The 9,577-nt window shown below is 44.5% G+C and overlaps 1 long non-coding RNA gene across 1 annotated transcript; it reads left to right on the top strand.

Moving 5' to 3' along the window:
- The first annotated feature begins 6,029 nt into the window (after nucleotides 1-6,029).
- On the top strand, nucleotides 6,030-9,355 carry LOC141203921 (uncharacterized). Its single transcript, XR_012274904.1, has 3 exons — nucleotides 6,030-6,172; nucleotides 7,332-7,457; nucleotides 9,098-9,355. It is a non-coding gene; the product is annotated as an uncharacterized lncRNA (long non-coding RNA).
- Nucleotides 9,356-9,577: the final 222 nt, after the last annotated feature.

Here is a 9,577-nt window from a genome sequence, read left to right on the forward strand (position 1 = left end):
ATTTGGGGAATTACAACCCATACTTGCGAGGATCATGAGAAAATTTCTAAAGATGTAGAAAAGCCACTGATCTCTTCTTTGTAGTAACTGTGTACATGTCACAATGGTTTGGCAACTATGGCTTTTTGATTCATCAAAGCTATAATGTCAAAATGATGGCATAAAAAGCTTTGAAAAGTCTCAAAATCTTTGTGCAACGCAAGGCTGCGCAAAAATGTTGCATCTTTTGGCATTTTCAAGCCATTTTCGCCAAACTCCAACAAGGTTGGTGGAGCTGGTGCATGATAGGATGTGGTGACGTCAAATTCTTGAAGCGCAGCTGCGACCTTTACGCCATAAATTTTACTCCAGTTACCTACAGGTGTAGCATTTGTGGCTAGGTGTGCACGAAGACAGACGCCACTAGGCGCCTGGCCTAATTCTTTAAGAGACGTGTCTCTTAACAAATCAGCACTCCATTCCACCTGCTCATCAAGAACGGTGTGAAAAATGCCAGTCCTGATGAATCAACGCAAAAGTCTTCTCTCTCTTTTATTTCTTCTATAGATGCTTGCGCTACTTGGGCTGGAATACATGAGCTGCGGGGACTTCTTCGACTTTCTAGAGATGAAGGGGCGGCTTGACATCCCCAGCGCAAGGTATAGTTTTAAGTTTTATCTTAGGTAAAGTAAATTGCAAATAATAGCCTACATTTCTCAAAGCTCCATCATGAGGATACAATACTTCTAATGTTTTCCTATAATACTAATGCCTATTTTTTTCCATAACGATACAACACATTCTTATTTTTAATTCTTTCCTAACCACCCACTGTCTTTTGATGGTTGGTCGTGCAGGTCCTAAGTCAGCAGTGACCTTCTTTGCAGTTGTTGCTTTAGCGCCCATGTTTCTGAAAGCCAGGAGGTACCGGTCAAGTCTCTGGCTGTTCACATCAAGCAGGGACCTTAAAGAGATAACAGTCTACTGACTCATGGGAATTTCTAAAAATTCCCTGTCATATTCTGACATTCTTTCATCTTCTTTTCCGATAGATTCTATGCCGCTGAGCTCGTGTGTGGCATCCAGTTTCTCCATTCGAAGGGCATTATCCACAGAGATCTCAAGCCCGAGAACATCCTGGTGGCTGACACGGGGCATATTAAAATCACGGATTTCGGTCTCGCACTTGAGAACATGCTTGGAGACCGCACAGCCACCAAATATGTTGGAACTAGGGAATTTATGGCTCCTGAGGTAAGAAGAAGAGAACTCTCTTGCTGACTGATGTATTAATGATTTAATTTGTATCTGTATTGCTATTAATGGAGTCATCCAACTTGTAGAAAAATTATAGAAATGGCTGCCGAAATTGTAAAATAGCAAAATCATCACACACCCTCTTCCCAATCGATCCAACGGTAACATTATTGCAGCGCTCCCAGACTTTGCGGCATGTGACAACTCCAGTCAGTCTGTTGTCCTGGCGGTTATACGCCAAATTACTGGTATCATGGCGTACATCACAGATCAGTGATGCTTTTTATATGGCACATGACCACTGTACCCACTGACTGGCTGCAGTGGTCAAATGCCACCTCCATTTAAATGAAGACTGGGAGCACTGCAGTGGGAGAAGTGAGTAGTGATGATTTTGTTATTTTACAGTGTTGCTAGTTAATTTTACTAAATTTCTACAAGTTGGAAAACCCCTTTAAATATTCTCATGGAAAACCTAAGGGCTGGTTCAAAATATTTTGTTTGACTCTTTTTAATGTATGGGCCAGTAAAACCTATCAATTACGTTAAATGGAAGCTTTGATGGATACCTGACAGTGGCATCCATCACCCATGGACCATAAAGGTATGCGCTTAACAGATACAAGTGCTTCTCACTAAATTAGAATATCATCAAAAAGTTAATTTATTTCAGTTCTTCAATACAAAAAGTGAAACTCATATATTATAGCGGGGCTCCTTTTGCATCAATTACTGCATCAATGCGGCATGGCATGGAGGCGGTCAGCCTGTGGCACTGCTGAAGTGTTATGGAAGCCCAGGTGGTTTTGATAGCAGCCTTCAGCTCGTCTACATTGTTGGGTCTGGTGTCTCTCATCTTCCTCTTGACAATACCCCATAGATTCTCTTAAGGTCAGGCGAGTTTGCCGGCCAATCAAGCACAGTGATACTGTTGTTTTTAAACCAGGTATTGGTACTTTTGGCCGTGTGGACAGGTGCCAAGTCCTGTTGGAGAATGAAATTTCCATCTCCAAAAAGCTTGTTGGCAGAGGGAAGCATGAAGTGCTCTAAAATTTCCTGTTAAACGGCTGCGCTGACTTTGGTCTTGATAAAACACAGTGGACCTACACCAGCAGATGACATGGCTCCCCAAACCATCACTGATTATGGAAACTTCACACTAGACCTCCAGCAGCTTGGATTGTGGCCTCTCCACTCTTCCTCCAGACTCTGGGTCCTTGATTTCCAAATGAAATGCAAAATTTACTTTCATCTGAAAACAACACATTGGACCACTGAGCAACAGTCCAGGTCTTTTTCTCCTTGGCCCAGGTAAGACGCTTCTGGCATTGTTTATTGGTCATGAGCGGCTTGACACAAGGAATGCGACACTTGTAGCCCATGTCCTTGATACGTCTGTGTGTGGTGGCTCTTGTAACAATGACACCAGCAGCAGTCCACTCCTTGTGAATCTCCCCCAAATTTTCTAATGGCCTTTTCTTAACAATCCTTTCAAAGCTGCGGTTATCCTGGTTGCTTGTGCACCTTTTTCTACCACATTTTTTCCTTCTACTCAACTTTCCATTAATAGACACAGCACCCTGTGAACAACCAGCTTCGTTAGCAATGACCTTTTGTGGCTTACCCTCATTATGGAGTGTGTCAATGACTGCCTTCTGGACATCTGTCAAGTCAGCAGTCTTCCCCATGATTGTGGAGCCTACTAAAACAGACTAAGGGACCTTTTTAAACGCTTAGGAAGCCTTTGCAGGTGTTTTTTGTTAAGTATTCTTTACTGAGATAATGACTTTTGTGTTTTCATTGGCTGTAAGCCATAATCATCAACATTAACAGAAATAAACACTTGAAATAGATCACTCTGTCTGTAATGACTCTATATAATATATGAGTTTCACCTTTTGTATTGAAGAACTGAAATAAATTAACTTTTTGATGATATTCGAATTTAGCGCGAATCACTTGTATATCAGTATAACCTATTGAAAAGTTCAGGATGTATCCCTGTAACAAATGCGTGTGATGGATGGCAAACAGTGGTATCCATAACTCACAGACCTACATGTTAAAAAAGTGTAAATTTAAAATATATGTTTATACTGTATTAAATGATGGAATAGTGTGTTCTACTAGCTATCCCATACTTTTTTTTCAGAATAGTAACATACACTGGACAAATAGACGGCAAAAAGACGTATTTAGAGAGGTTTGAAAAATTGGCTGAAAAAGCACTCATGAAAATATTATTATTTATGTATAGCGCCATTGATACTGTACATAAGGATGTACATGGTGCTGTACATAAGGAGGGGTTACATACCAAATACAGATATCACTTACAGTAAACAAACTAACAATGATAGACTGGTACAGAGGGAAGAGGACCCTGCCCTTGCGGGCTTACATTCTACAGGAATGGGGAAGAAGACAGTAGGTTGGGTTGTTGCGGTGGCTCCAGTGTTGTTGAGGTGGCAGCAGGCAAGGTCATGGCAGGCTGTAAGCTTGTTTGAAGAGATGGCTTTTCAGGTTCCGTCTGAAGGATCCAAGTGTGGAGGATAATCAGATGTGTTGAAGCACAGAATTCCATAGGATGGGGGATATTCGGGAGAAATCTTGGAGGCCATTGGGCGAGGAGCGAATAAGTGTGGAGGAGAGAAGGAGTTCTTGGGAGGACCGGAGATTACCGGGGTGAGGAAGTAGTGTGGGAGTGGGAGACGCTAAATGTGCGGTTAGAAAGGTATGAGGACATCCAGGATGGGGCAAGATTTTTGACGCCAAAGCAAGAGAGGATCTGTAGTAGGAGTCAGTGGTCAACTGTGTCGAAAGCAGAGGACAGGTCAAGAAGAAGGAGTACAGAGAATTGTCTGTTAGCTTTGGCTGTAAGTAAGTCATTGGTGATTTTGGTAAGGGCAGTTTCAGTGGAATGATGGGGGCGGAAGCCGGATTGTCGGTTGTCGAAGAGAGAGTTAGATGAGAAGTAAGAGGAAAGTTCAGTGTGAACATGTTGCTCAAGGAGTTTGGAGGCAAATGGGAGCAGCGATATGGGGCGGTAGCTGGACAAGGCGGTTGGCTCGAGGGATGGCTTTTTGAGGATGGGCGTGATTGTGGCATGTTTGAAGGCAGCAGGGAAGGTGCCAGAAGTTAGTGATAGGTTGAAGAGATGAGTAAGGGATGGGATGAATGGTGGGGTGAGGTTGGGGAGGAGGTGGGATGGGATGGGGTCGAGTGCACAAGTGGTGAGGTGTGATTTGGAGAGGAGACGAGTAAGGTCTCCTTCCGTGATGTTGTGAAGGTAGGTTATGGGGGAAGGGCAATGGTCTGGAAAATAAAGGGGTTGTGGTGGTTGGGCAGTATAGACTTGCCTTGTTTGGTCAATCTTGTTTTTGAAGTGTGTGGCAAACTCCTCAACAGAGATGACGGCGGTCGGAGGGGGCAGTGGGGGGTGGAGGAGAGATTTAAAAGTGTTGAATAGCTGTTTGGGGTTGTAGGATAAGCAAGATATGAGGGTTGTGAAGTAGGCATGTTTAGCAGAGGTGAGGGCTGATTTGAATGCAAGTGTTGCTTGTTTGAATGTAGTCATCTTGAGAATGTGTTTTCTGCAACCCTGGATGCTTGTCGAAGCTGTTTAGTGAGGTTGTTGTGCCAGGGTTGCCTATTGACTCGTCGTGCTCTGCCATGCATAAGAGGGGCGACCGAGTCAATAGCTGATGCAAGAGTGGCATTGTAGAAAGCAGTGGCGCTGTCTGTGTCGTGGAGTGAAGATATGGATGTCAGTGGTAGAATAGAGTCAGAGAGTGTGTGAGTGTCTAGATGTGCAAGGTCTCTGCGGGGGTGTGCTAGTTGCTGGACATGGGTGACAGGTGAGGAGGACAGGGATGACAACATGAGTAGATGGTGGTCAGATAGGGGTAGTGGGGAGGTTGTAAGGATATATAGGGAGCAGAGTCGGGTGAAGATGAGGTCTAGTGTGTGTCCGTCTGTGTGGGTGGCTGAGGAGGACCACTGAGTAATTCCAAAGGATGAAATAAGCCACAGGAGTTTGGATGCTGTTGGCTGGAGGGAGAGTAAATGCGGACAGAGTGGACTTCAAAAGAAGGTAGAATAAGAGAGGGTAGAGGTGGGATAGGGCTAAAGGTGCAGTTGGTAGAATGGAGTAGACCCACTCCTCCACCATGTCTGTTACCAGGGCGAAGAGTGTGGGTGAAGTGGAGGCCACCGTAACACAGCGCAGCAGGGGAGGCAGTGTCAGAGGGTGTCAACCATGTCTCTGTGATGCCCAGGAAGGAGAGATTGTGATAGGTAAAGAGGTCATGGACAAAATGGAGCTTGTTGCAGACAGAGCAGGCATTCCAGAGTGCTCCAGAGAGAGGGAGCAGGGGGATGGGCGTCAGGGGCATGGAAATGATGAAGAAGGGTAAAAAAAAAAAAAGATGCTTCAGGATAAAAATAACTCAGACTTTTCCTGAAGCGTCTTCCTCTTGAAAAACTCGGTGGACTTGCCCCTCCTTCCCAAAAAATACATCATGTGCATTACCCTAGAGTACACTAAACTTTGGCCGACAGCCTAAAATGCAAGGTTAAAAAATAATGCACTAAACTACAATGAAGTAGTCGGCAGTCGGCACATCTCTTCCAGGAAACTTAAAAGCCTCTTTTAGCAAACATCAATGACGCTTCTTACTTCAACTGACTCTGTGTCATTTTACCACAGAAGTACACAAACGTGATACAAATCCTGATACATTCATGTGCTGACATGTCACCTATGTAGTAACTGTTCTCTCCTCTGTGACAGATGCTGGCTAGGGAGGAGTATGGCGCCGGAGTGGACTGGTACGCGCTTGGCCTCATCATAAATGAGATGGTTACCGGTGAGTGCACTTACCATCCTGCACTATTTGATACATCTTCCTCCGGCGCTGAAGACATCATTAGAGAGGTGAGAACGATACGGATATTGGATTTACTACTTAGTAATGTACTGCCATGGTAAATGTACTGAAGCCGCACAGAATAGGCCAATGTACTCTTAATTTTTCCCTTTCTAACCAGCAATGAATCCATTTGAGGATCTACATGAGTACTTGTTTTGCTGGGTAGAAGTGTTTAGTCACTGAGCCTTGCTGTCATGGATCTACTAGCAGTCTACAGTCAGTTGGACCTAAGGGCTCTTTCACACGTCCTGATATTTCTGGTCCCGGAGATATGCGTGTCCTTGTGCACCTGTGTAGCACACGTATGACGCTCATGTGCCACCCGTGTGGCGCATCAGTAGCACACGCACCGGAATTTGGGAATCAGCGGTACAGTTAGCACTGTTTCCAAGCACCGGGCGCTGAACACTGCCCTCATCATAGTCCCCTGCCGACGCTGCGATCGGCACCAGCAGGACATAATGATGAGAGTAGTAGCAGAGGAGCAGGGGAGAATGACTCCTGCAGCGAGCAGGCCCCAGAGCTGCGCTGAGCTCAGTGACTGACAGGACACCGCTCACTGAGCACAGCTCCTCTGCTGAGCGGTCGTGTGGATTACAGTGGGGGACACTTAGGACAGGTGAGTATAAGGATTTTTTAAATTTTATTCTTATTTTTACAGGTGGAGACACCGGGAGCAGAATTCTACTCTCATCACTATCCCCTGCTGGTGCTGATCGCTGCGCCAGCAGGGAACTATGATGAGGACAGCATTCAGCACCCGGCATTTGGGATTAGCTCTAACTGTACCGCTGATTCCCAAGCCTGGAACATATCACACGGATGGCATCTATGTGCGGTACATGTTTACACAGACCCATTGACTTGAATGGGTCCGTGTAATCCGTGCTGCCGGCTGGCAAAAACTGGCATGTCTGTGTGGATCACACAGACACACGGTCCGTGGAAACACACTGACATGTGCGCAGACCCATTCATTTGAATGGGTCTACGTGTGTCAGTGTCTCCGGTACGTGTGGAAACTGTCACCACACATACCGGACACACAGACGTGTGAAAGAGCCCTAGGGTCTAACGTTGCACTACAGAAGTCCTGTAGAATTGTTCTGTTATAAGATTTTTTACCTGCACTGATTGACTATTAAGTATATTTTTCATTTCCAGCTCCTCCAGAGAGATCCCGCCAAGCGCTTAGGAGTCCACAGAAACATCAGAGATCATCCCTTTTTCCAGCATATTGACTGGGTCTCTGTGGAAGCCCTTCAGATGCCCCCACCACACATCCCTGTAGTAAGTAAATGGACAGAAATTGTATCCAGGTCAGGGTGAACTTTTTACTATGTAATCTGTGGACAGCATGAGGAAGAGGTTAAATCACAGATTTCAATGATATGTCACCTGTAATGCTGTGTGCTGTTGTTTACTTACACTGAAAGTTTTATCACCTGGTGATTATCATTGCCAGGACTACAACAGCATATGCTTGCTAGTCCGACTCCGCCTCCTCCTGTGTTAAGCAGCTCAATGTCAATGGACTGTTTGCATGCACAGCCTAGTGTGGGCGGGGTTAGCTTTCTCAACTCTGCTACATTGCTAAATCTAAGAACTCTGTATCAGAACCACTGCACAAAGTAAACTAAGTGATACATTGTTGGATTCAGGGTCTCTTTATCTACATCATGCTGCTCTCAGATAAGGTAGCAAAAACCTGGTGACATATTGCCTTTAATAGATTTACTGTTACATATTATAGAAAATGATACAAGGGTAGCATAGATGTATTTATCTCTGTAAAACTATTCAAGCACCAGATTTTTCTAAAGGCCATGCACCTTGTCATAAATTTGGTGCATTTTACTCCAATACACATTAAACTATTGTTGGCCAAACCCACCGATAACGATAGATTCTACCAACAGTCTAATCTGTATAGGAACCCCCGGACAATTGATTTTTGCGGGAGTTAAGTATCTGACATGTCCAATTCAGGGTTGCCAATCCTTTTGTTCTCATTGAGATAAACCACCTATAGGCATGTCTGGCAGCAGCTCTCACATAGGGAACACCGGAGAGCTCGGTTGAGCGAGGGCCGACATAGTAGCTGGCCAAATATCTGGTGGCGACTTATCTCAGTAAGAACAAAAGGATTGGCAGTCTGAAATTGTACAGCCATCTAATGTTTAAGAAGAGTAAGACTAGTGAATGCAACGCCCAATATATTCTTCTTTAACCATTGTACATAAGAGAAAGTGCTCATGGATAAGGTCGAATTACAGCTCGAATTTGTACAAAACTGTAATAGGTCTCCCAGAAAAGTCTATATATGAGCATGAGCAGTCTTCTCAATCCTCATATACCTCGAGGAGGCATATAGAGGCTTCTGCTGTCCGAATTAGTAGGAATCTGAAAGAAAAAAAATGATGCCAAGTGCCATCGGATTGTGAATTTAATGCCCCTCCATAATTGATTGTGCACAGGGTCTGTACAGAGCACCCGGGTTTGATGCATCTAGCTTCAGCTCTTATGCTCATACACCAACAATCTTTGATGTCATCCTGCATACATTAATGTTTGCTAGCATGAGCTTTGTATGACGGCACACTGGATTAGTGGGTGAGCAGCCTAAAAGGCGGTAATTTGCCAGCCACCAAACGAACCTGGCATAAATGTTTCCCATGAAGATCACCAATCTCACATGACAGAAATATTACAGTATATTACCGATGGAACCTCCCATGATTAGGTAATAAACCAAATATAGTCAATTGCTGTATTGATTCTCATGCTAATTGCAGTACATTGACCAGAAAACCAATATGTAGGATTACTTGGGAATAAAATATACACAAATGAAGAGCAAAGATTGTGACTTTATTTAATGTGATAAGTCATCATCCTTAAATACTAATCTTCTGTTGTGTTTCATCCAGACATCTGAACCTCATCACCGCCGCAAAAGGTTCCATCTAGGCAAGTTGGAGGCAGCAGAGGCCACAATGTCATCGATCCCCCCAGACAAACAGGCTGCATTCAGAGGGTTTTCATTTGTCAGCTAGAAAACCCTTGAAGACTCACGTGTCATCAGAGATAGTGCCCTCTTGAGTCCCTGGAAGAAGAACAGAAGGAAATGAAGATCATCAGAATATAGGAAGATTGAAGTATGGATCCCAGGATTGGCACTGGCTACAGGGCGACGTGGAGTAAGAAGATGTCTTCAATATCCATCAGGCACTTAACCTCGGGAGGAGCGAAGATGCAAACAGCAAGATGGAGGAGCCAAGAGATGCTTGGTAAGTAGAAGTGCAATAACACCTGCACTTCACCTCGGTCATAGGCATTTAGAACCGGTGACTGCATTTCCTCTCGCCCATCATAGCAGCAGATTATGGTGCTGTCCTGAGCTGAGAGGA

This window comes from Phyllobates terribilis, unplaced genomic scaffold (assembly GCF_046119375.1).
Source record: "Phyllobates terribilis strain yellow unplaced genomic scaffold, ASM4611937v1 Scaffold_132__1_contigs__length_4960021, whole genome shotgun sequence".
In the NCBI taxonomy this organism is placed as follows: Eukaryota; Metazoa; Chordata; class Amphibia; order Anura; family Dendrobatidae; genus Phyllobates; species Phyllobates terribilis.